This window comes from Galleria mellonella, unplaced genomic scaffold (assembly GCF_026898425.1).
Source record: "Galleria mellonella isolate WM207_F2 unplaced genomic scaffold, CSIRO_AGI_GalMel_v1 utg28, whole genome shotgun sequence".
Lineage (NCBI taxonomy): Eukaryota > Metazoa > Arthropoda > Insecta > Lepidoptera > Pyralidae > Galleria > Galleria mellonella.
The window spans coordinates 2,124,743-2,146,434 of NW_026442064.1; the positions used below are offsets into that span (position 1 = coordinate 2,124,743).

Here is a 21,692-nt window from a genome sequence, read left to right on the forward strand (position 1 = left end):
CAATGACAAATATATTTAAAATGAATTCCAAATTAATATATAGCTGTTTGATAAAACATATTTACGTCGTTGACCGTCTACGAAGGTATAATGAATAACAGTCGCACAGGAATAAATAAAATAGATACATGTCTATTAAACTGTGATACATATTTACTATAGTTATTTTATTATTTTATGTAAATTTAATTGCAACATTTAATTTTTTTGTGGCCACCCTGTCTCTTCGCATTGTCATTGGACTGCTTGGCGGGCTTTTCAAAAATTTTCAAATTAAAAATAAAAAAAAATAATTGTATATTTTACTGCAAATAGTTTTCTATATATCTAAACATCATGCCTGAGGGGCACGGCGACGTCCCACCTCCGGGCCGAAAAGCTGCAAAGAGACATGAAACTTCTTCAGAAGAACAAGACAAACTATTTATAAAACCGGGTTATAAGCGGATCTTTTCGGAAAATACAAGGGTGAGTGGTGAATACACTGTATTTATTACAAGTTCTACTCGAGAAAAAATTGGAACCTTAATCCTCTAGTACTGGCTAAATTATTCCAAATGAAGTCAAGGGCGTGAGCAACATAAAATGCATTAATGCAACAAAAGTCGGAGTGACACTTTTACTATCTAATAACGCTAACAACTTTTTGAACAATGAGAACTTTCTCAGTAAGCATGGATATACTGCACACATCCCTGCAGCGGCTGTGGAAATCATCGGCTTACTTCGTTTTGTTCCTACAAGTATAAGTAACGAAGAGTTGTTTAAAAAACTTACTTCTGTATGTAAGATAATTAGACTAAGTAGATTTACAAAAAAAAGTAGATGGTGATGTTAAACCATTTGGGTCTGTCAGATTAATGTTTCTGTCTGGAAGTCTACCAGACTATGTCTATCTAGATATATTTAGATATAAAGTACATGAATATATGGCTCCTCTCTTACAGTGCTACAAATGTTTTAAATTTAATCATGGTGCTAAGTTTTGCAAAACTTCACAAAAATGTTTAGTATGCGCAGGAGACCACCACTTTGCAGACTGTAAAGCAGAGACAGTCAAACAATGTATTAACTGTGGAGGTCAGCACCTTGCTATCTCCAATGTTCAGTTAAAAAGTTTAAAATGGAAGAAAAAAAGCAATAAAGCTAAATATGCACAAGCGGTTGCTTAAAAACTAAGGTAGACTCAAATAACATTACAAAAAACTATGATACCAATTTTCTTGCATTACGAAATAATAATAATAGTCAATCCAAAACAAATATTAAATCGTTCAAATGTAAAATCCTCTATGGTAATCAGTCTATGGGGAAGGTCTATGTCCAGCAGTGGACGAATAATGATTGAAATAAATGAATAAATAAATAAGTTAAAATTGCAATTATTTATTATAATACAGTTAATAAAAAAAATCAATCAGTTTACAGCATGAACAGGATAAAAAATAGATATTAATTTAGGACATTTTCCATATGTATATCAAATTTCATATACATCAAGATATTTATGTATGATTTGGTTAAAAGAAAAAACATGATAAATTTTTGGTTATGTATATATTTAAAAATATCAGAACTTTATTAATCATGTCACATACCATTTTAAATAGAACTTATCATGGAGGTGTGGATAGACTTAGTCTAATTGAATACAATACTGATAAGTTTTTCTTTTTATATTATAAACTACAAATCAAATTCAACTAAATATAAATACAACAATAAATAATCAAGAATAACATCTGTCTTCTCATATCTAATAATGAATCAATTCTTAGCTTATCATATTAAGTTTTTGTGTAAATATTTAAGGTATATTTAATAACAATATTATTTTTAAAATAATAATAGCAAAATTGCATAATAATTATTTATTATGAATACTGACTAGTGTTATTAACACTTGTAAATCTATATCACAATCAATTTCATGACATATTTATTACAATACTAGCTGACCCGGCAAACGTTGTTTTACCATATACATTATTTCTAGAACTATACATGAAAATTTATCGTACTACAATTATTATATTCGATTACCATCTTACAACCCTATTGCGGTATATAAAAATCGCAATTAAAAAACAGGGGTTGATCGTAAAAGCGTGAAAATTTTAATTTGCTAAATCATAATAAAATAAAAATAAAAATTTTTGTTAATAAAGTAAAAAAGAAATTTAGGGGTGGGTTACCCTTTTCATTGAGAGGTATGAAGAATAGATGTTGGCCGACTCTCAGAGCTACTCAATATGCACACAGAATTTCATAAAAATCGGTTATGCCGTTTCGGAGGAGTTTGGTAACAAACATCGTGACACGAGAATTTTATATATTAGATAAATTGAACTAATGACTTTTTATCTATACTAATATTATAATGATTTGTATTTTTGTATTATGGTAACAAATAAAGTCAAAAACTACTGAACTAATTTCAAGAATTCTTTTATCATTACGAGTAGAATTCCGCATTATGCCTATGTAACAAATATAGTCTGTGTACTGTGTAGACCACAGACTATTTTCGAAACTTATCTATCCATGTAAAGCTGGGACAGACAACTAGTTACAAATATAGATCAATTTAGTTTTATTATATGAGCATTCTCCCCTCTCACCGTACTGGTTACGCTTCAAACTCTTTTCTCCTACATTCTTCACGACTCTGGAACGCGCTTCCAGATGCCATTAAGAGACTACTGACTAAACCGTCTTTCAAAAAAAGCGTTTACACTCACTTTTTATCTTTATCCGAGCAGTAAGTGCTTTATATTATTCCCAAATTCGTGTATAATATAGTATATGTCATATATGTGTAAGTATATTTGTTATTCATATATATTTATTCGTTTATGTATGTAATTTTAGTATGTATGTATATCAATAACTAGTAGTACCGCATTCGAGTATTCTGACACTTCCCTATGGTTGACTGGGAGAGAATGCTTTTAGCATTAAGTCCGCCATGTACACATATTTGTACTAATGAATAAATAAAAAAAAATATTATCAAAATCAATTGGTACTTATTTTACCTGTATATAATTATTTTGATATTTGTATAACAATTTACAATTAAATCACTAATGTACACTATTACAGGTTACACAGATAAACATAGATATGACTCCATATATACCAACAATTTTGTTTCACAACAACACAATAATTGACAACACAACTTGCCATTGATTTTGCTATTTAATTTTAACTAAATCCGAGATGAATTTCTTACACTTATTGCTTCTGTTTTTATTAAATAAAGCTTCTAACTGTACTTTCATCAGTTGAATGTATTGATGATAAAATTCTTTTTAAATTTTTTTTTTCTTTTAAATTTTCATTTAGCTTTTCAGCAACTTCTAAAGACCTATTAAGTCTTTGTTGCTTCGTTCTTGCCCTAGTTGGTATAGTGTCTGTAAAAATTTACATATACAAAGATTAACACAGACAAAGCTATGGAAGATAGATAATTAGTATATAAAACTGTTTGTTAATCTACTAATATGCAAAATTTAATTTAAATCCAATTAGCCAAATAAGTATGATTAAAAACGAAACATCCAAACTTTTTTAAAAGCTTCCACATTTATATTTGCTATTACTGGTCACTTTCCTCATGTGAATCAGTACAATATCCTGTCTTAACTTATAATATAAGCTATCTATCACACACACACACACACACACGCACACATAGTCTGTATTTTGTTTTTTTTTGTTAACTTTGCCTAAGTTATATACCAGAAATAAGTCTTAATGTTAAGTTTATTCTTACACTTTATATCTTATTATTATTATCTGTGTATTATAACACTAATTGGTTGCCTTGTATTTGTGTAGTCCATGGAGATGGGGCACTGGTGACTTGTAACACAGGTTCCTCTAAACCTACCGCAAGCATCAGTCTCTCACAAAATTGGTCTTCATATAAAATTGTACCTCATGTTGTTACTTTATTCTACCTTTTGTGAAGAAAAAATAAACCATTCATTCATTCATTCATTCATTCTATCGTGTGGATCTGTGCATGGCACTGAGCATGCTTATAATAATTAAATTAATTAATTAACTTAATTATCTGTTAAATCAACAAATTCAGCTCTATGGAATACTTGATACATAGTCTTGGGATATAACTGATCATTTAATTTGATAGTAATACCTTTACATTGTATTGGAGATGTTTGTACTGCAGTATCATTCATAGGTTCAGCTAAAAGTTCTACCACAATCTGGTGATATAGGTTTAACATCTGCTGGTAGACTTTGTGTAGATTCCATTTCTAGTGTATCATTGACATCTGAAATCATAATATTTAGTGTTAAATACCAGAGACATTAAAATCTGTATAATAAAATATCATATCATATATTGCACATTTTTATCCTTACAATAAAATCTTACCAATAAATGACGGTATCCCGACGATGGACTCTTGGCGTCAATGGCATACTCCTTAAAAGATCCTCGTCGGTAGGCGGCTTTGGTGGTGGGCCTCCTCCAGTCATATTTGCCTGCCATCTGGCAAGTGCAATTTTTTTTTTATATTACTTTTTGATCTTGCCATGTCTAAAAAGAAACATATACAAAACTATATATAACATACAAAGGGATAAATACGAGACCATAACAAGTAAAAACAAATAGTTATTTACTTTACGCGAACCTTTCCATGTCTTTTTTGTACCACTAAGAGCATTAAGAGAATCTGCTGTAGTGGCTCACTTTTTTTCACTATTTTTTTTTTTCATTTTTATTATCACTGTTTATTATTAAAAACTTAATAAAATAACAGTGATAAATAAACGTAAAATAAAAATAGTAGCTTTATAATAAAAAATAACAAACAAGATTGACATTCTTTTGCGTTTTACAATTTCGAGTACTACATATGGCATTCCGTTGTAGGAAATATTGGGATTAAATATTTATTTCGCTGTGTGACGAAATTAATAACTTATTAATCATTGATAAAAATTGAATAAATACCTATAGAAAATATGAAAAATAATTATAAAGCGAAAATTTTATATTACATTGTAAATTCTAAGTCATTTTATAGTTTATAAAATATCTAAAAATTTAAATGAAAGTTCGTAGAACGGATTTCATGTTGCAATGTGTAGTGGGATAATCATATCTAAAAAATGGCAACATTTTTCTCTTACACTCGAGATCGTCTCTAATTATATCTCGATTTGTGCTGAGAATATGTAATTCGAGAAAATGACTTCTAATATCGAGATTTTGTAGTAGAGAAAGGATTCGAATTGCAATCTCTATTTCAAGATTATCTCGAATAACGAATCGAAATGAGAATTGGCCTCCAGGTTCTATATAAAATAAAGAAGGATATTAATTTTTTATTTCGAACAATGAATATATCCAGGAAACATGGAGAAAATCGAGGGTAAAAGCTAATTTACTAAAGCTTAAAAGTTGTAATAATAACTTGAAAAATTATAAAGTCTGATGAAGTATTTATGTGCCTGAACTCAAGTTCATAAGTTAGTACAAAAATTTTCGAATACCAAAAAATATCAACTCTTTAAAATATTGATATTGAGGGTTCAAAGGGCGCATATATTATTTATAAACGCAATCAGTAAAGAAAATAGAACACCAGCTCTTTGAGCTTTCCAATGACAACCCTATATTTTTAAATCATCTATATTCTACAGTTTACAGATGGCTAGTTCGAAGTTTAACATCCTCCAAACGGCAAGAAAAATAAAAGTAATAAAAATTAACTTTTAAAGAAATAATAATTCTATTATAATGACCGTGTAAAGTTATTACTCTTAACTCTTTATTCTATATCTAGGCAGTTAACCAATAGTACATTTATCAGTTATAAAAGAGATTGGATAAGTACCTAAACAGTAAATTCCTAAGACAATTTATTTTGTTTAAATTATAATCAAATGCAAAATAAAAGTATACTTGCGTTACAAAATAAATGAAGGCTTACCTGAGATTCATTTAAAATACCAGCTGATAATCGACGTGCTAGTCTGCAATTTCTTAAGTAATCGATGTATTTATACCAATCTCGAAACTTAGAAAATAAGTCAGCCGGTAACTCTTCATCCCATGGCAAATTACGATGCCATGTCTCTTGCAAAATTAATTTAGGGATTACCGTAACAGGCGAAGTAAAACCTATAGGATCGAATATTCTGTGTGTCAATGACAATAAGTCCCGTTTTGTTATCTTCTGAAATGTTTCTAGTTTTCGCATGTTATCACAATTACAAAACAATTCATCTGAAATTGTGTCCCAAATACTAGATGACGATGTCCTGTCACGGTCGCCACGTTTAAGATATTGATATTCAGGGTTCGAAGGGCGCATATATTATTTATAAACGCAATCAGTAAAGAAAATAAAACACCAAGCTCTTTGAGCTTTCCAATGACAACAATATATTTTTAAATCATCTATATTCTACAGTTTACAGATGGCCAGTTCGAAGTTTAACAAACTCAGCTCATCATTATTTTCCGTAGTGGTTAGTGTAATTACTTGTTAAATCTCTAATCTGTGGTGGCAAATAGTTATGAAAACCGACACAAGTTTTTAAGTAATCTTTGAGTAAAAATAAAAAGTTGCATTTGGCAACACCGTACTTATAGTTTTCTGTATTCTATTGTCTATTATTCGTTTCGTCAGTATATATAAGATTGCAGCAAACTTTTCATATTTCTCTACTTTGTTTCTTTGTCGCTTCCGGTTCTCGCTCTTTTTTGTAGAACATAACTTGCAGTCTTGGTCCTATAAATATTACAAAATGAAAAGGTAAATAGTTAAATTTTTGGCTAACACTAACAAATGTTTATTTTGGCTCATTTTTTTGTTAAACCTACTACCGGGAAACGCCGACTATGTTTTGAATTTGTTTCTGACTCTGATTTTATTTTATTTTTTTCTTGACCGCGGATAATTAGCTGTTAAAATAGATTAATTCCATAATTGGTAAAATATGTTTATAGTTGAACAATACACCATTTTATTGTAAAAAAAAAGAAACTACCTACCTTCTTTGAAAATAGAAATTTTTTTCTCTGTAATTCATATTAATTTCTCTTTTTATCTTTAATTTCTTTTTACAACTACATTACAGAGTTGAAATATGATGTAATTACAAATCGGATAGAAGATTTTTAACATATTTTTGTTATAAAAGTTAAATTTATTTTCTTCAACCACCCACTTTTGCCAAAATGTGCCTTAGTTTTTTTTTACTCCTAGCCACGTGGCAAACTTGCCATGGTGCAAACATTTTGTAGAAAACCTCCTAAATTTTAGAAAATATTTTTTAGTTTTATTCATATGCTTCGTGCATTTACCAATTACATTGGACCTCCTAAATTTTAGAAAATATTTTTTAGTTTTATTCATATGCTTCGTGCATTTACCAATTACATTGGACAGAAACAGTGGATTACCCAATGTATCGGCAGCATAATACAGGGATCAGGTCGCTACAGTCTTGCAGACCCCTATTTTGGTTTCTAAGATTTTATATTTCCATTTTTTCCCACCTGTGCTATCAGTATACATTGGTGCCCCCAGTGAGGAATGATATGATGAGTAGAGTCACCTACTCTAAAAAGGCATGTCCATTGGTCCATCATAATGAATACATCCGGAATCCGGACAACAATATGACTCGTAGTCTACGTTACTGACAATGTCTTACCCCTTCATCATTTTATTTAGACTAACAATGTCATTATATTATCCAGGTTAAAAGCATCATTATATTATTTAAGTTAACAATCTCAAATACTATGCAGCTATTAATTTTTAAATTTGTTTAGTAATTGGATTTTAAAATGCAACAATACTTATTGTTATTTTGATTTTAAAACTAAATTACTGTACCGTTTTTGATAAAATTTGGATAGGATCAATCTGAAATTATATTCTTTCAGATAAAAAGATTTTTCAAATCGATTTACAATTGATAGAATTATTAGGTTTTGTAGTTTAAGAGTTTTTTTTAGAACTTGTTAATTTTGGATTTTATACTTTTATTTAGCCATCTTTTTCCATCAGCAAAGAGTCTTTCACAAAAAATATATTTAGGATGGCTATTACTTGCATCTTTACTTATTTGAGTACAACATGGCATAACCGCCATTTTGTGTTAAATAAATAACACCTAACCCCCTTGAAAAAAAAACTTTCCAGTAATTTACATTCATTTCTCTTTTTATCTTTAACTACTTTTTAGAACTACACCCCAGAGTTAATATATTGTATTATCACAAATAGGAATGCAGATTTATAACATGGCTTAACCGCCATTTTGTGTTAAATAAAATAAACTTTTTCTTGTAATTCATATTAATTTTTTTTTTATCTTTAACTACTTTCTTCTTACAATATAATTTATTGTTTTTAGTTTAATGTGCATATATTTAAATTTATTACTTTTATTATTAGGTCGTTTCTTATTTAATAACATAGGGTGATAGGTCAATATGAAGAGGGTTCAGTGGGCCCATTGTGACGGGTGGTTCATCCGGAATTAACTATGATGATACTAGGGCCTCGTGAAGGCCTCCTTACAATATATCGCTACCAATGGGGATAATAGTCCCCATTACTAACTTCTAAGTTAAAAAATATAAATTTCTTTAACAGGAAGGTCAAAGCCCATCGTAAGTTCGCTCAAGGTGCATACGTGCCTCCATTGCAGCGTACCAACAATAACGTACAGAAGAGAGCGAATGGCGTCAAAGACGATCAGAAGGTCTGCGTCACCCACCACGACGTATCTCCCAGTGTATTCTTGGATGTAGTCTCATTTGCAAGTAAGTATTCTTATTGTAAATGATCTAATCTTAAAGGAAAAATGGTTTTGATTGGTCCAACCGACTTCAAAAAAAGAATGTTGTAAATTCGGTCGTGTTTTGTTTTCAGATTACTTGGTCTGGTGCCCACGATGCAGGTTCACCTAGTGTGGGGCACCATTGTAACTTAGTTTTTTCTAAATATTTTTTCTTTATGTTTCTTACTGAGTATGCAGTTAGTAAATTGTTTGTTTATTAAGAGGTTTTTAATAATTGTTAATTTAGCACTGCACGTAATGTAAATGGTAAATGTGTGTCATTTGAAATGTCTCCTTTTTAGCTTATCACCTTAAGAGGAACCAACATGGGAACTTCTCTAAATGAGACCTTTGACTCATGTACAGACATGGTTGCATCCGACTCATAGCGTCTCTGTTTTCACAATTTGAAGCCACAATTGCTCGATAAAAAGAAGGGAATGACTACAAATATAACGCTGAAAAATCTAAACTGTCCATTTATTATATATATATATATATATATATATATATATATATATATATATAATTTGTAGGATCACATCTCTAAAGCCTAACTGCAGTTGCCAATTCGCCTATCATGGGTGGCAACTACGGGCAGGACTGTCGTCTTAATACTATACAAAGTTTGTCACTATTAAATATTGATTTTTTTAACAACAAAATTTTATTTCAGATCTGCACGTTTACGAGAAAATGTAGCCGGTTGTTCGTTTAGAACGCTTAAAGACTCCTCTCCAAAAGATTTAGATCCGGCACAAGCAATAAAAACACTAAAAAAAAGTAAATACAAAAACGTAAGAACACTAAACGCCTGAATAATGTCAGTTTGAAGTACGTCAGTGAAAATTTGAAACCAAAAACAATCTCAAATTAGATTAAGCACAATAAAAAGAATGAAAGCGGTGGACGACAACGGGGCACCCAGGAGCGACCGGTCAGGAAAAGGAATGCTGATTCGCAAACCCAAAATCTCGACGAAGACGACACGTCATTGGAAATACTTTGCGAAAAACACCAAAAACAACACGAGCAAGGATCACGCACCGGTGACCAAGCGCAGAAAACCACATAGTAAGTATTGACGGTACGTCGTTGCCGTTTAGCTTAAAAAAAAGCTATATTGTTAAAATGTTTTTGTTATTTGTTATTTTTTAGTTAAGTTCCATATAGCTAAAGGTACCAATAAATTATTTTTGTTAAATCATGAAATAATTGAAAATTATTTTAAACATTTGCATAGTGATTTGGGTATTTATTCCATGCTGCTTAAGCTTCATGCCACTGATTGTTTGTAAAGTATCCATATACTAAATTTCATTCAAATCTTTTCAGCCATTTAAGCATGTTTGAGTAACAAACATTCTAACCTCACGTTTACAATACTAATAACATTTATTTATTTATTTATTCATTAAAAATAATTACAACATTATAACAGCAAAAGCCAAATCAATGTTATAAGTCAATTATATATATATATATATATATATATATATATATATATATATATATATATATAATTTTTTTTTTATTATAATGCATAGTTTAAGATTTTTGTGGGCTGCTCATAATGAAGACGCTTGGAAGGAGACACTCTAACCGCAATAAATTGGAAAAAAATTACCAAGAGCCGGATTTGTTATTTCGAGAACACTATCGTCTCGACAAATTAATCGTTATGCTGTGAGTTAAAACAAAAAACTTCACTGAGAGGAAATTCGACACGAAATAAAGGTAATTATTAGGGTTAAAATTATTCATAATACTTATATAATAATTTATCTAAGTGTTACAAATGTACATAGATTATAATAGTTCTATGATGTAGGTAATTTATTTTATATTTTTATAGGTTCTTTGCAACAGGATCTTACCAGCGGATTGTTGGTGTCGGCCAGCAATTAACGTACGACCAGTCGTTGTATTAAAGAAATTATAGACGCCCTAAATCACGCTGCGATTGAAAATAAATGGTTAAGATTCCCTCAAACGCACGAAGAAAGAACTGTAATAAAATAAGAGTAAGTTTATATATATTTATACTGTACCTATCAATATGCCAAAACTACACATTTTTAACTGATTAAAAAAAAAGGAAGCTTTTCAATTTGATTGTATTTTTTTTTTATATTTGTTACTTCATTACTTTGTCAGTTTTAAACTGATTTGGAAAATCCTTTTTTTATTTGAAAAAATATATAGAAATTTTATCAAAATTGATTTAATAGAAATTAATAAATAAAATCATTATTATATCAGAACAACTGGTTTTGTCATAATTGATGTCAGTTTTTAGTGGAAAACAATCTTTGATTATACCAATTTGGCTTTTACTAAGAATCGATTTTACTTATTATGCTAACCACCATATAAATAGTACATACATACATATACTTTTAGTATACATTTAAAAGCATGTTTTAATTTACAGGTTTCAAAGAAAACTTACCATGCCTGGAATAATAGGGTGCATTGATTGTACTCATATTGGTATTGTAAAGCCTATTTATTATTAATGAACATTTATATTTTACCAGAAAAGGATATCATTCTTTAAATGTTCAAATCGTAAGTTTTCATTAAAAAATATGATAAGTTTATATTGTAGATACATATGGTTTTAGGTTATTATATATATTATATTAATAAATTCTCTACCTACCGACTTACGAAACAATATCACTGTTAAAAACATAAAATTTAAACTGAAAGCTTATTTACTGTCCAACCTTGGTAAAACAGCAGAATATTAATGTAAATAGTGACATTTGAGAACCGAGTGTAAAGTATCACACACAAGCCCTAGAGGTTTAAGTGGTACTAAAAATCCAATTATTTTAATGTATTTATGTATGATAATTAAATAAAAAAAAAAAAACGGTCACTTTACAGGGATCTGACTATGTTTTTTGTGTCTTAAAGTAATTATAATGCAATTTTTTTATTATTTTCATAATTTTATAGTAGTATATTTTCATAGTTACAACTAAAGTTTGTTTTTGTGGAACCAAGTTAAAAATTATCAATGACTAGGCTATATTTATATAACTATTTAATTTACAGATATGCGATAGCAATATGAGGATTATAAACGTTAATGCCAAGTTTGGTTGGTCCACACATGACTCCTATATATGGTGTACTAGCCAAGTAGAGCAGTACATGCATGGACTTCATGTAAATGGTGAACAAGTATGGTCATTAGGTAAGAATTTTTTAATGTTTTTTTGACTGAAATTAAAAAAATGTTTCTGGCCAAAGAAAATTTAGTAAAAGATGATAGCTGTTACAAAAATAGCTTCTTAAAATTAGTAGCATAGTTTATTTTTATATTATGAAGGCATATTTTTTTTAAAAGTACAGAAATTTATTTCTATGTACCCATTACTTGAAACAATTGGTTTACATGTTGAGTAGGCACACTATTTTCTTTTTTTCGTGATGTAAAAAATTGTGTGGAAATATTCTTTTTGGTATAGCTTATTATGTTATTCAAAATTATATGTAACTGTTGTAGGTGATTCTGAATATCCATTAAGGCCTTGGCTCATGACACCTATTCTTGATGCTGCACCAGGATCGCGGGAGGAGAGGTACATTGCAAGACACTTCCAAGCCAGGAGCACAATTGAACGTTGTTTTGGTGTGCTTAAAGCAAGGTGGAGCATGTTTAATTAAAGACAGAGTGCTTCATTATCATCCATTGATTGCTAGCAAAATTACAATATGTTGCTGTGTATTACATAACATAGCTTTGAAGGCTCATATACCACCGCCTGATACAAATATACAAATTGACAAGAATGAGCTGATACAAGGAAGAGCTGCCTTAAATTGCTTGATAAATAAATTACTGTACATATTGAAAATTGTTCGACAAATCCTGTTATGTTGATGCAATAAAGTGTTAAATAATAAATAATAATAATAATAATATAAATATATAATATTTTTTTAATCTAAAGAATTTTATTTCATTACACCCTAACAATAGCTGGTAAAGAAAATTAAAAAAATATAAATGTTTTTATTAATTGTTTATTAATTTTTAAACTTGAACAATAATAGCAATTATTTGGTTAGTATCATAATTTGAGATCAATTTACATACACTTATATTACTTATTAATATATGTTTGACAGTGGTTACAAAAATATACAAACATATTTAAATAATAAACTATCCAGTCCAATGTTTATATATTAAAGTAATAGCAAAAATGTGTAATCATCTTAAATTCAACACAAATAATATAATATTAGTGCAAAAGAATAAGAGGTTTTTTTTACATAATTGGTAAATATTCAACAAACATGAGAATATACTTTTAAAATATTATATAACATTGATATTAATTTTAGAATCACTTCAATCATAATCATTATCGAGATCATTATCATCATCATTTTTAGTAATTAGTAAATATATATTTATCAATCACATAATTTAAGTAGACTAGAACCTTCTATCTATAATAATTTTTTTTTTGTATAAAATAAAATAAAAAAAAATTAAAATAAAGGGGTTGATTCTGAGATGCCATTTTCTCAAACCTTTTAATTATATTATAATTTTTTGATAATTTCACAAAATTACTATTCTATGGATCACCATAAACAAATATAGTAACACAATGAAATGTGTAAATAGTGACTTATGGAAATCTTTAAAGTTATCTATTGTATTTTTTTTTTATACAATCTGGAATGGCAAACAAGCTGACAGCCCACCTGATGGAAAGTGGTAACCGTCGCCTATAGACATGAACAGTACCATGAACATAACAGAGTATACCGTTTCGCCCATGATATCGTCCATGCGTTTTCATTCCTGAGGACTCGGATGTTATTCCTCTGTACCCAGTAAATTCACGCCAAATCCCACCCTTCAAACCGAAACACAGCCATGCAAACACAACTGCTTTACGGTTGAAACACTAATGGGATAGAGGTACCCAAGCAAACGACTTTTGTACAAAATCTTCCTCTGTCAATGGTGAGATATGTTTTATGAAGTAACAATAATTGTTACATTAAATATTTCTCTGTGATAACAAATTCAAACTTTAATTTTAGAGGCAGGTTTAAAGAAATTACGCTGCAGGCATAACAATTAAGAATAATATGTGAATATAGAAATGACAACAATATGGAGAAAAAGAGTTCTTGATAATGTCGTAGACGCGCCTCTTCTAATTCCAGGCTACGTTGTTCAACAGCCGCGAATTGGGTCGCGACCCTGTCGAATGGAGTTTGTGTCCTCCTGCGGCGCATTCTATGAACACAGCATGGTGTTGTCTTTGCTATTTCTGGTGATTGTTTATGCTGTCCAATAGGATTATGTTCACGTTGTGCTTGTGTGCTTGGTTCTGGTGTAGGCGAAGTATGTGCCATGGTGTTCTCAGACCCAGATAGCATTAGTATCTATGTTTTTTATTATACAACTTAGAATGGCAAACAAGCTGACAGCCCACCTGATGGAAAGTGGTAACAGTCGCCTATAGACACAAGCAGTACCATGAACATAATAGAGTATACTGTTTCACCCATGATATCAAATCAAATCAAAGAACAAAGTGTGAATACAGTAAACAAGATCTATAAATATTTTAATAAGTAATATATAAAATATATAGAATACAGTGTGGTGAGATAGAATCTGCCTGTGTAGCAAATTTTATTCAAATCCTTCAAACTATTAAGTAACAAATTTACAAACAAACAAAAAATTTCTACAAACTTACATTTTACATTTTGAAAAATATTTAATTATAAAAAAATAACATAAACCTATTTCTGGGAATGCTGTAGGTTATGGTGAAGCTACTGGTGGAGTTTCCTGCCGTGGAGGTATCTAAAAGAAAACAAAAATTAACTAAAAATATATGTACATATAAAAGAATATGGAGCCAAAATTAAGATTGCATTTCCTATTTTGAAGTTTGGGATATTTATAATATTTAGGATGAAGACTAACATATGCTTTTTATTCTAAACTTTTAAATGAAATCACAAGCACAAATACTATAATACAGTTGATGATACTTACTTCAAATCCTTGCTTTTGTACTTCAGACTGGTCCACTACAGCAGATACTCCCATAAGAGCTAACACCCTTTCCTCTAATACAGTGAGGGCTAGTCTGCTATTTGGCCCTCCACCAGTACCTCTGGCATGTTGCTGGATTTGTAATGCCTTTTTTTTGTTTTTGTTTTCCAGTCCGCTCGGACCTAGTAGATATATACACTTTAAAAAGTTAACATAAATATATAATATTATCTTTCTAATATATACATAGAAAGAATATTATTTGACTGGCTGACCTAACAAATGTACTGGCAAATAAATGAATAGTCAAAACATGCATAGTAAAATACTCATTATCTGAAATGTACCAAATTTCTTAAATATATATATATATATATATATATATATATATATAACAATCCTTAATAAAAGAAAATATTTAAAAATTTAAAAATAGAATGAAATCATTTAAGCCATTCTTAAGTTATGGTGTGACCGAGGGAAATAGGGATTTACTTTTATATATATTTTATATATAGAAATGTTTTATTATTGTTGTTAATGTTTTTTTTTTTTTATGTTGAAACCAGTAGAAACTATTTTAAATCACATAAATATAAGTTCACTTTTCAGGGGGCTTATGTACACCATTTCCTACTGAATTTAACAGGTTTCCTAGTTCCTGCCGCAATCTATCAGATCGGATGTGGCCTTGAGCTCCATGTTGGGGCCTAGTAAGGTCACCATGCCTACAATATTAATAAACAAAGTATTCTTTACTAATGTTTGTCTATAAATAACAATATTGCAGGTGCCATTATGGTAATGAATTAGTCACTAAGATTAATATTATTTTTAAATTACAAATATAGTTCACTATGTATAGAGAAAAGCAGATGCGATAAGAATTAACAATGAGATATTTACCTTTCCATAAACTCTATAAGAGTAGCAAATTGCTCGTTACTGGCTCGCAATCTTGGTTCCATAACTAAAAAAAAAGAAGAAATATCCTTTATTAAATGACACACTGTATAAAAGAAAACTAGCAACTTTATTAATTAAAATAGATACAATTTCACTTACCACTATAATTTATTAGATACATTTATAATTATTAAAAAAAAAAGCAGTTAGGAAAAACTATTTTTAAACTTGCCGGCAAACTTGCTGGTTGAATGACGTTTGTTAACGACACCATAGAGATTTCGTCGTTTTTTTTTTCATTTATTGCGACTTTGGCGAAAGCCATCAGCCGAAAAGTAACAATTACAAGGTAACATAACATAAAATAACAAGACAAATTACAAAAATTACAATGGTTGTAAATAAATTATAATATACTAAGAAAGTAAGTTTAGTAGAAAGGTATAAGTTACAATTACATTTTTAAATTTCACCGATTGTTGAAGTAATATAATTAAAAATTTCTTGGTACAAAACGGTATGTTTTGTACAATGTTGCTACATGTTGTCCATTACAATTAACACATTTAGGGTTTTCTTTGTTGATACAGGAGCTATAATAATCATGGGCACCGGCACATATGGAACAAACTTGCTTACTTCTGCAGGAACTGCTTCTATGACCAAATTTGTAACAAATGAAGCATTGGAGTAGAGGTCTAATAAATTTACGCACATGCAGCCAAATATGATCACACGTTACGTGATCAGGTCGCTGCGTAGAGAGGAAAGTTACTAAAACTGTAGGAAGAGGATGAAAACTTCCATCTTCTTTCTTTTTTTTTTCTTATAACTCCCTGAGATTCCAGCTGATTATTGGGTGTCTTAGCCTGAGGTTTATGTTTTTCTAATAAATCCTTATTTAATAAAAATTCATTAGCCTGTTTCATTGATCGAAAACATATTTTGAATGCAGTAGGACTCATAATACGAATATAGAATACACCAGGTACAGTCCTCAGAATAGAATTGCCTTGCAATAAGTTTACATTGTTGCCTTCAATAGGAGACAACAGGATAAAATATTCATTTTTAGTAGTGTCAGAATATAAGTAATTTTGATGTTTAAAGAGTCCTCTTTTTGAGTGAGTAAATTTAATACTCATCTTAGCATCTGGCCCTTCATCAGATATGGAAGTATTTTTTTTTCTATTTAACTTGCCTCCGCTTGACTCGCTCATATCCTCTAATGACACACGAGGGCTTAAATTGAAGAAATAAGTAAAAGAAACTAGAAGAGGCAACAAATAAATATTAAACAAATAAAATTAATTTAAAATTTCCGCCCACGCGTTTCAAGTTTTCCCGCCAATGGATAAACTTATATTTTTATACCTATTTACCAACGCCGAGGTGAGTTACTAGTTCAAAATTAAATATAATTAAAAGACATACTTTTTTATACTAGAATGGCAAGCAATCATCCTACCTGATGAAACCTGACGATAAAGATAACCATTGCCTGACATGACAAGATGAATATTGCCAATTCATAGACAAATCTTACCCTTCAAATAGAAATAGTCGTGCAATGATTCGCGGTTGAAATAGTGGCCAAGAGGTAAGTAGCGAAATTTTTTAAGAGTCGCCCTCTGGTGGTTATTTTAAGCATTATTGCTGTGTTATGACCGTACTTCTGATTTCCGTCACAAAAACTGTTTTTGTTTATTATTAATTCATATCGTAGTCGATAGATGGCAGTTGCAAATTTTGTTCGTTGTGTTCTGTTTTTAAACTTGTTAATAATTTAAATTCAATAGTACTAGGTAAATGATTTTAGCAAGTGTTTTTCGTATCTATTCTTGAGTCAAAAGTTATCCATTTAGTATTATATATGTATACTGAATTCGCAGAACATTTTAAATTTTTATTTCAATTAGGTACAATTGTGCTAAAAATAGTTAATGTAATGTTATGTTGATTTTTAATACACTTATTATTACCAGAGGGAGACTTTGTACGAAAGTCGATTGCTTGGGTACCTCTGTCCCATTCGTGTTTCAACCGTGAAGCAGTTGTGTTTGCATGGCTGTGTTTCGGTTTGAAGGGTGGGATTTGGCGTGAATTTACTGGGTACAGAGGAATAACACCCGAGTCCTCAGGAATGGCAACGCATGGGGGGTATTATGGGCGAAACTGTATACTCTGTTATGTCCATGGTACTGTTCATGTCTATAGGCGACGGTTACCACTTTCAATCAGGTGGGCCGTCAGCTTCTTTGCCATTCTAAGTTGTATAAAAAAAAAAAAAACAATAAATGTAAATAGTGCTCGGCTGCGTGTCTTGCATTGGTTTACAATTAATAATCGAATGTTGAATACTAAAAAAAAATTATTTCGTAAATTGTTCTAAGAGTTAAGAATTCTAATTTCAAATATATTGTAAAATTAAATAACGAACATCTTGATTTCATAGATTTTACTGTACTTTTTTGGAATCACTACATACATACATACATACATATCTGTCACGCCTGTCTCTCATTAGGGTAGGCAGAAACAATGGAACGCCAAATTCTTTGGAATCACTCTTGATAATAAAACTCAGTGGGGTCGTCACATTAAAAATCTTGCAACTAAATTAAGTTCTATGGCGTACGCTGTATGCACGGTTAAATAGTATATGAATATTAAGATTACCAGATTAGTTTATTTTAGTTACTGTCATAGTATACTGTTCTATGGAATATTTTTTTTAATGGGTGATAATGGTATGGTAACCCCGTCTGCGCTATTGGTATACACTGACGGGGCACCAGTGAGGGATGACAGATGAAGACGAAAGTAGATCAGTTAGCCCATCCTGACGAATTAAACTAGAATTAGTCACGATGGTTTCCAGGAGGAACCACGTGGAGGTCGACCTGACAGGGTATATTGCTAGTAATAGGGCTATTTGACCTCATTACTAACAATCCCTTTCCCCCCATCTATGGAATATTAGATGATGTAAAGCAGCTGACATCCAAATCATATTTATATTATGAGCAATTCGCGCGATTTATTCTATGCCAAGTCGTGAGTCACTAAGAAAAAAAATATAAACAAGCAAATATTCTTGCCGTGACTTTACAATACATAAATGCAAACATTTCGTACATATGCAGGAATCTTGTTTTAAATTTAAATTTTAAACTTGCTATTCCGAAGTATCGTTTAGAAAAAAGTTAATAGGTAATTTATGGGAATGGGCGTTATCTATTATAATAAGATATCGAAGGATATATTGGATATACCTTTTATAAAGTTTAAAACTGTTATTAAAAAACACTTATTGAACAAAGCCTATTGCACACTAAACGATTACTTGAATGACAAATGTGCATGGTGTTAGTCGATCATGCACGGGCTCTTAACGACCATGTAATTTTAGACATAGTACATTTAAATAAATAAACATAATGTTAACAGCGATTTAAAAGAGTAACTGTTGAGTTTCTTGCGAGTTTTTCTCAGTAGATAACAACTTTTCGAAACCTGCAGTAGATTTAAAAAATGACGTATTAAAGGTGCTTGTAAACAAGTCTATTTGAAGAATTATTAAAAAAAAAAAAGATTATTTTAATAACGACTTTTTTTTATTTATTTTCTCCACAAATTTTACAGAAAAATACAGTCACATGAAAAAAAAAATACAACATTGTAAATATATGTATAATTGCAATGGTCTGTAAAACTTGTTGGAGAGTGGACTCTAAACTAGATCAGAGGTCTGTATCTCAGGAATCCAGGCCCCCATTCGGATATACAATTTGAAATATTTATTATATTTTCAAAGATGTCAAGTTTATACCTTCGCCTGTATTATTTGTGTGCGCAAATACGCTATACGATATCTTTGCTCATTCTGATTTTGATGTTTCTTCTTTCAATTAGATATAATAGTTAAGTCAATTTTCGTGCATTGATTCCAATTTTTTCACAATTCCAATTTTGCTCCGCAAACTTTTTGCGGCTTTAATCATGAAATACACCGCGAACTATTAGAAATTTTGTCAATTGAATAACAATATGGCAATTTTAGTTAAAATTAAATTAAATTTAAGCAGTAGTTTGAGTATATTTGAATTTAGAATGCGATATTGTGTCTTTTCATTGAATTTGTTTCACACCAGAAACGTTTTGCTTTGCAAATAAACTATTTTAATCGTCACATAAATAGTATGGGACTACAAGAATTAATCCTATCAATGAGGGGGGAAGGGATTGATAGTAATGGGATCATACAGCCTTATTGCGAGTAATACGCCCCAGGTCAACCTCCATGCGGTTCTCCCTGGAAACTATTGAATACACGATGGGCCAACAGACCTGCTTACCTAACATCGTTCACTGGGAGGTAAGGGACTATTAGTAATGGGTATTTACCAGCTCCATTACACCCTATCAAGTCGACCTCCACGCGGTTTTCCCTGGAAACCATTGTGATAAATTATTGTGGCATTTATTACGATGGGCTAATTTGTCTTGTTATCCTCACTTATTATATCTCACTGGTGTCTCGATAGCGTATACCGATAGCGCAGGTGGGCTTACCATTCCATTATCATCCCACAAAAAAAAAACATTCAATGGTGTCCCGCCAGTGTATACGATAGTGCAGGCGAGGTTACATTTCATTCCATTATCATCAATGAAAAAACAACCCTGTTAGTGATAAAAATAATTAAAATTTGTCTTGAATTGGTGATGTACTGTATTAAAAAAAAATGAGACTAATTAGGACTTAATCCGGTTGGATTGGAAGTTGCATTACAATAAAGCAACACGAGAAAAAAGTATTTTCTCATAATGTAGGTCATATGTTAACATGAAATTCAATTTCGATCTTTTTCACCATTTCCCTCCAAAACGGAACGGCTCCGACAAGATGGCGGCCGTGCGAACAAATTGCTTTCATTACCGGAACGCGGACTTGTATTAAAACAATCGTGTGGTTAACTAACTCATTATAGTTGGTAACGAGGCAATTTCACTTAATACAGACGAGTCTGTGCGGGTAGTGAGAAGTGGTTATCTTTTCTACTTTATTTGGACGAACTTTGAGAGTTCTTTTCGGGGTTTAGTTGTGTGGTTTAGTTCGCGTATATGGAAATAGTTGCGACGAAAAAAACCCTATTGAAAAGTTATGATAGCATTGATTTTTTTTTAATATTACTGAGGTGGCAAACAAGGATATGAGCCTCTTGATTTTAACTGGTTGTCATAGCCTTTTTTTATTTTTTTTATAGGTGACAATGAAATAGTAACCCCACCCGCGCTATCGGTATACACCGGCGGGGCTCCAGTAAAGGATGATAGGTGAGGATGGAGCAGGTCAGTTAGCCTATCGTGACGAATTCAACGAGAATTGTTCACGATGGTGTCCAGGGGGAACCACGCGGAGGTTGACCTGATAGGGTGTATTGCTAGCAATGGGGCTGTCAAACTCCATTGCTAACAATCCCTTCCCCCCGGTTGTCGTAGCCTATGAACACCTGCAATAATATGGCCTTTAATGACGCATTGTCTTATTATGAAGAAATCTTTTTACCCTTTTTTTGAAGAACCCCTGTAGCATATCAGTCGTAAACTGTTCACTGCTGAACATAGGCCACTCGCTATTGGGGGGTTTTGTCAGTAGTTGCCACGCTTGGCAGGCGAGTTGGCAACCGCAATTAGGTTTTTTTTTGTGGTGGATGAAAATGGTATGGTAACCCCGCCCGCGCTAACGGGATACGCTAGCGGAGCACCAGTGAAGGGTGATCGATGAGAATGAAAACAGGCCAGTTAGTCCATCATGATGAATTCCTCAGGAATTAACCATGATAGTTTCCAGAGGGAACTGCGAGGAGGTCGACCTGGTTGG

The 21,692-nt window shown here is 31.1% G+C and overlaps 1 long non-coding RNA gene and 2 pseudogenes across 3 annotated transcripts; 1 reads left to right on the plus strand and 2 right to left on the minus strand.

Annotated features, from left to right (window-relative positions):
* Nucleotides 1-2,114: 2,114 nt before the first annotated feature.
* LOC128200822 (uncharacterized) lies at nt 2,115-4,875 on the minus strand. 3 transcript variants are annotated; one of them, XR_008252899.1, is made up of 4 exons: nt 4,674-4,875; nt 4,412-4,576; nt 4,169-4,307; nt 2,115-3,419 (listed from the first exon to the last, which is right to left on the minus strand). It is a non-coding gene; the product is annotated as an uncharacterized LOC128200822 (long non-coding RNA). The 3 variants fall into 3 exon arrangements; XR_008252898.1 differs by having other exon boundaries at nt 4,663-4,875; XR_008252900.1 differs by having other exon boundaries at nt 2,115-3,968; nt 4,663-4,875.
* A 5,545-nt stretch (nt 4,876-10,420) lies between these two features.
* LOC113519985 (putative nuclease HARBI1) lies at nt 10,421-12,763 on the plus strand (annotated as a pseudogene).
* Nucleotides 12,764-13,394: 631 nt separating this feature from the next.
* LOC113516735 (uncharacterized) lies at nt 13,395-16,051 on the minus strand (annotated as a pseudogene).
* Between the last annotated feature and the right edge of the window lie 5,641 nt (nt 16,052-21,692).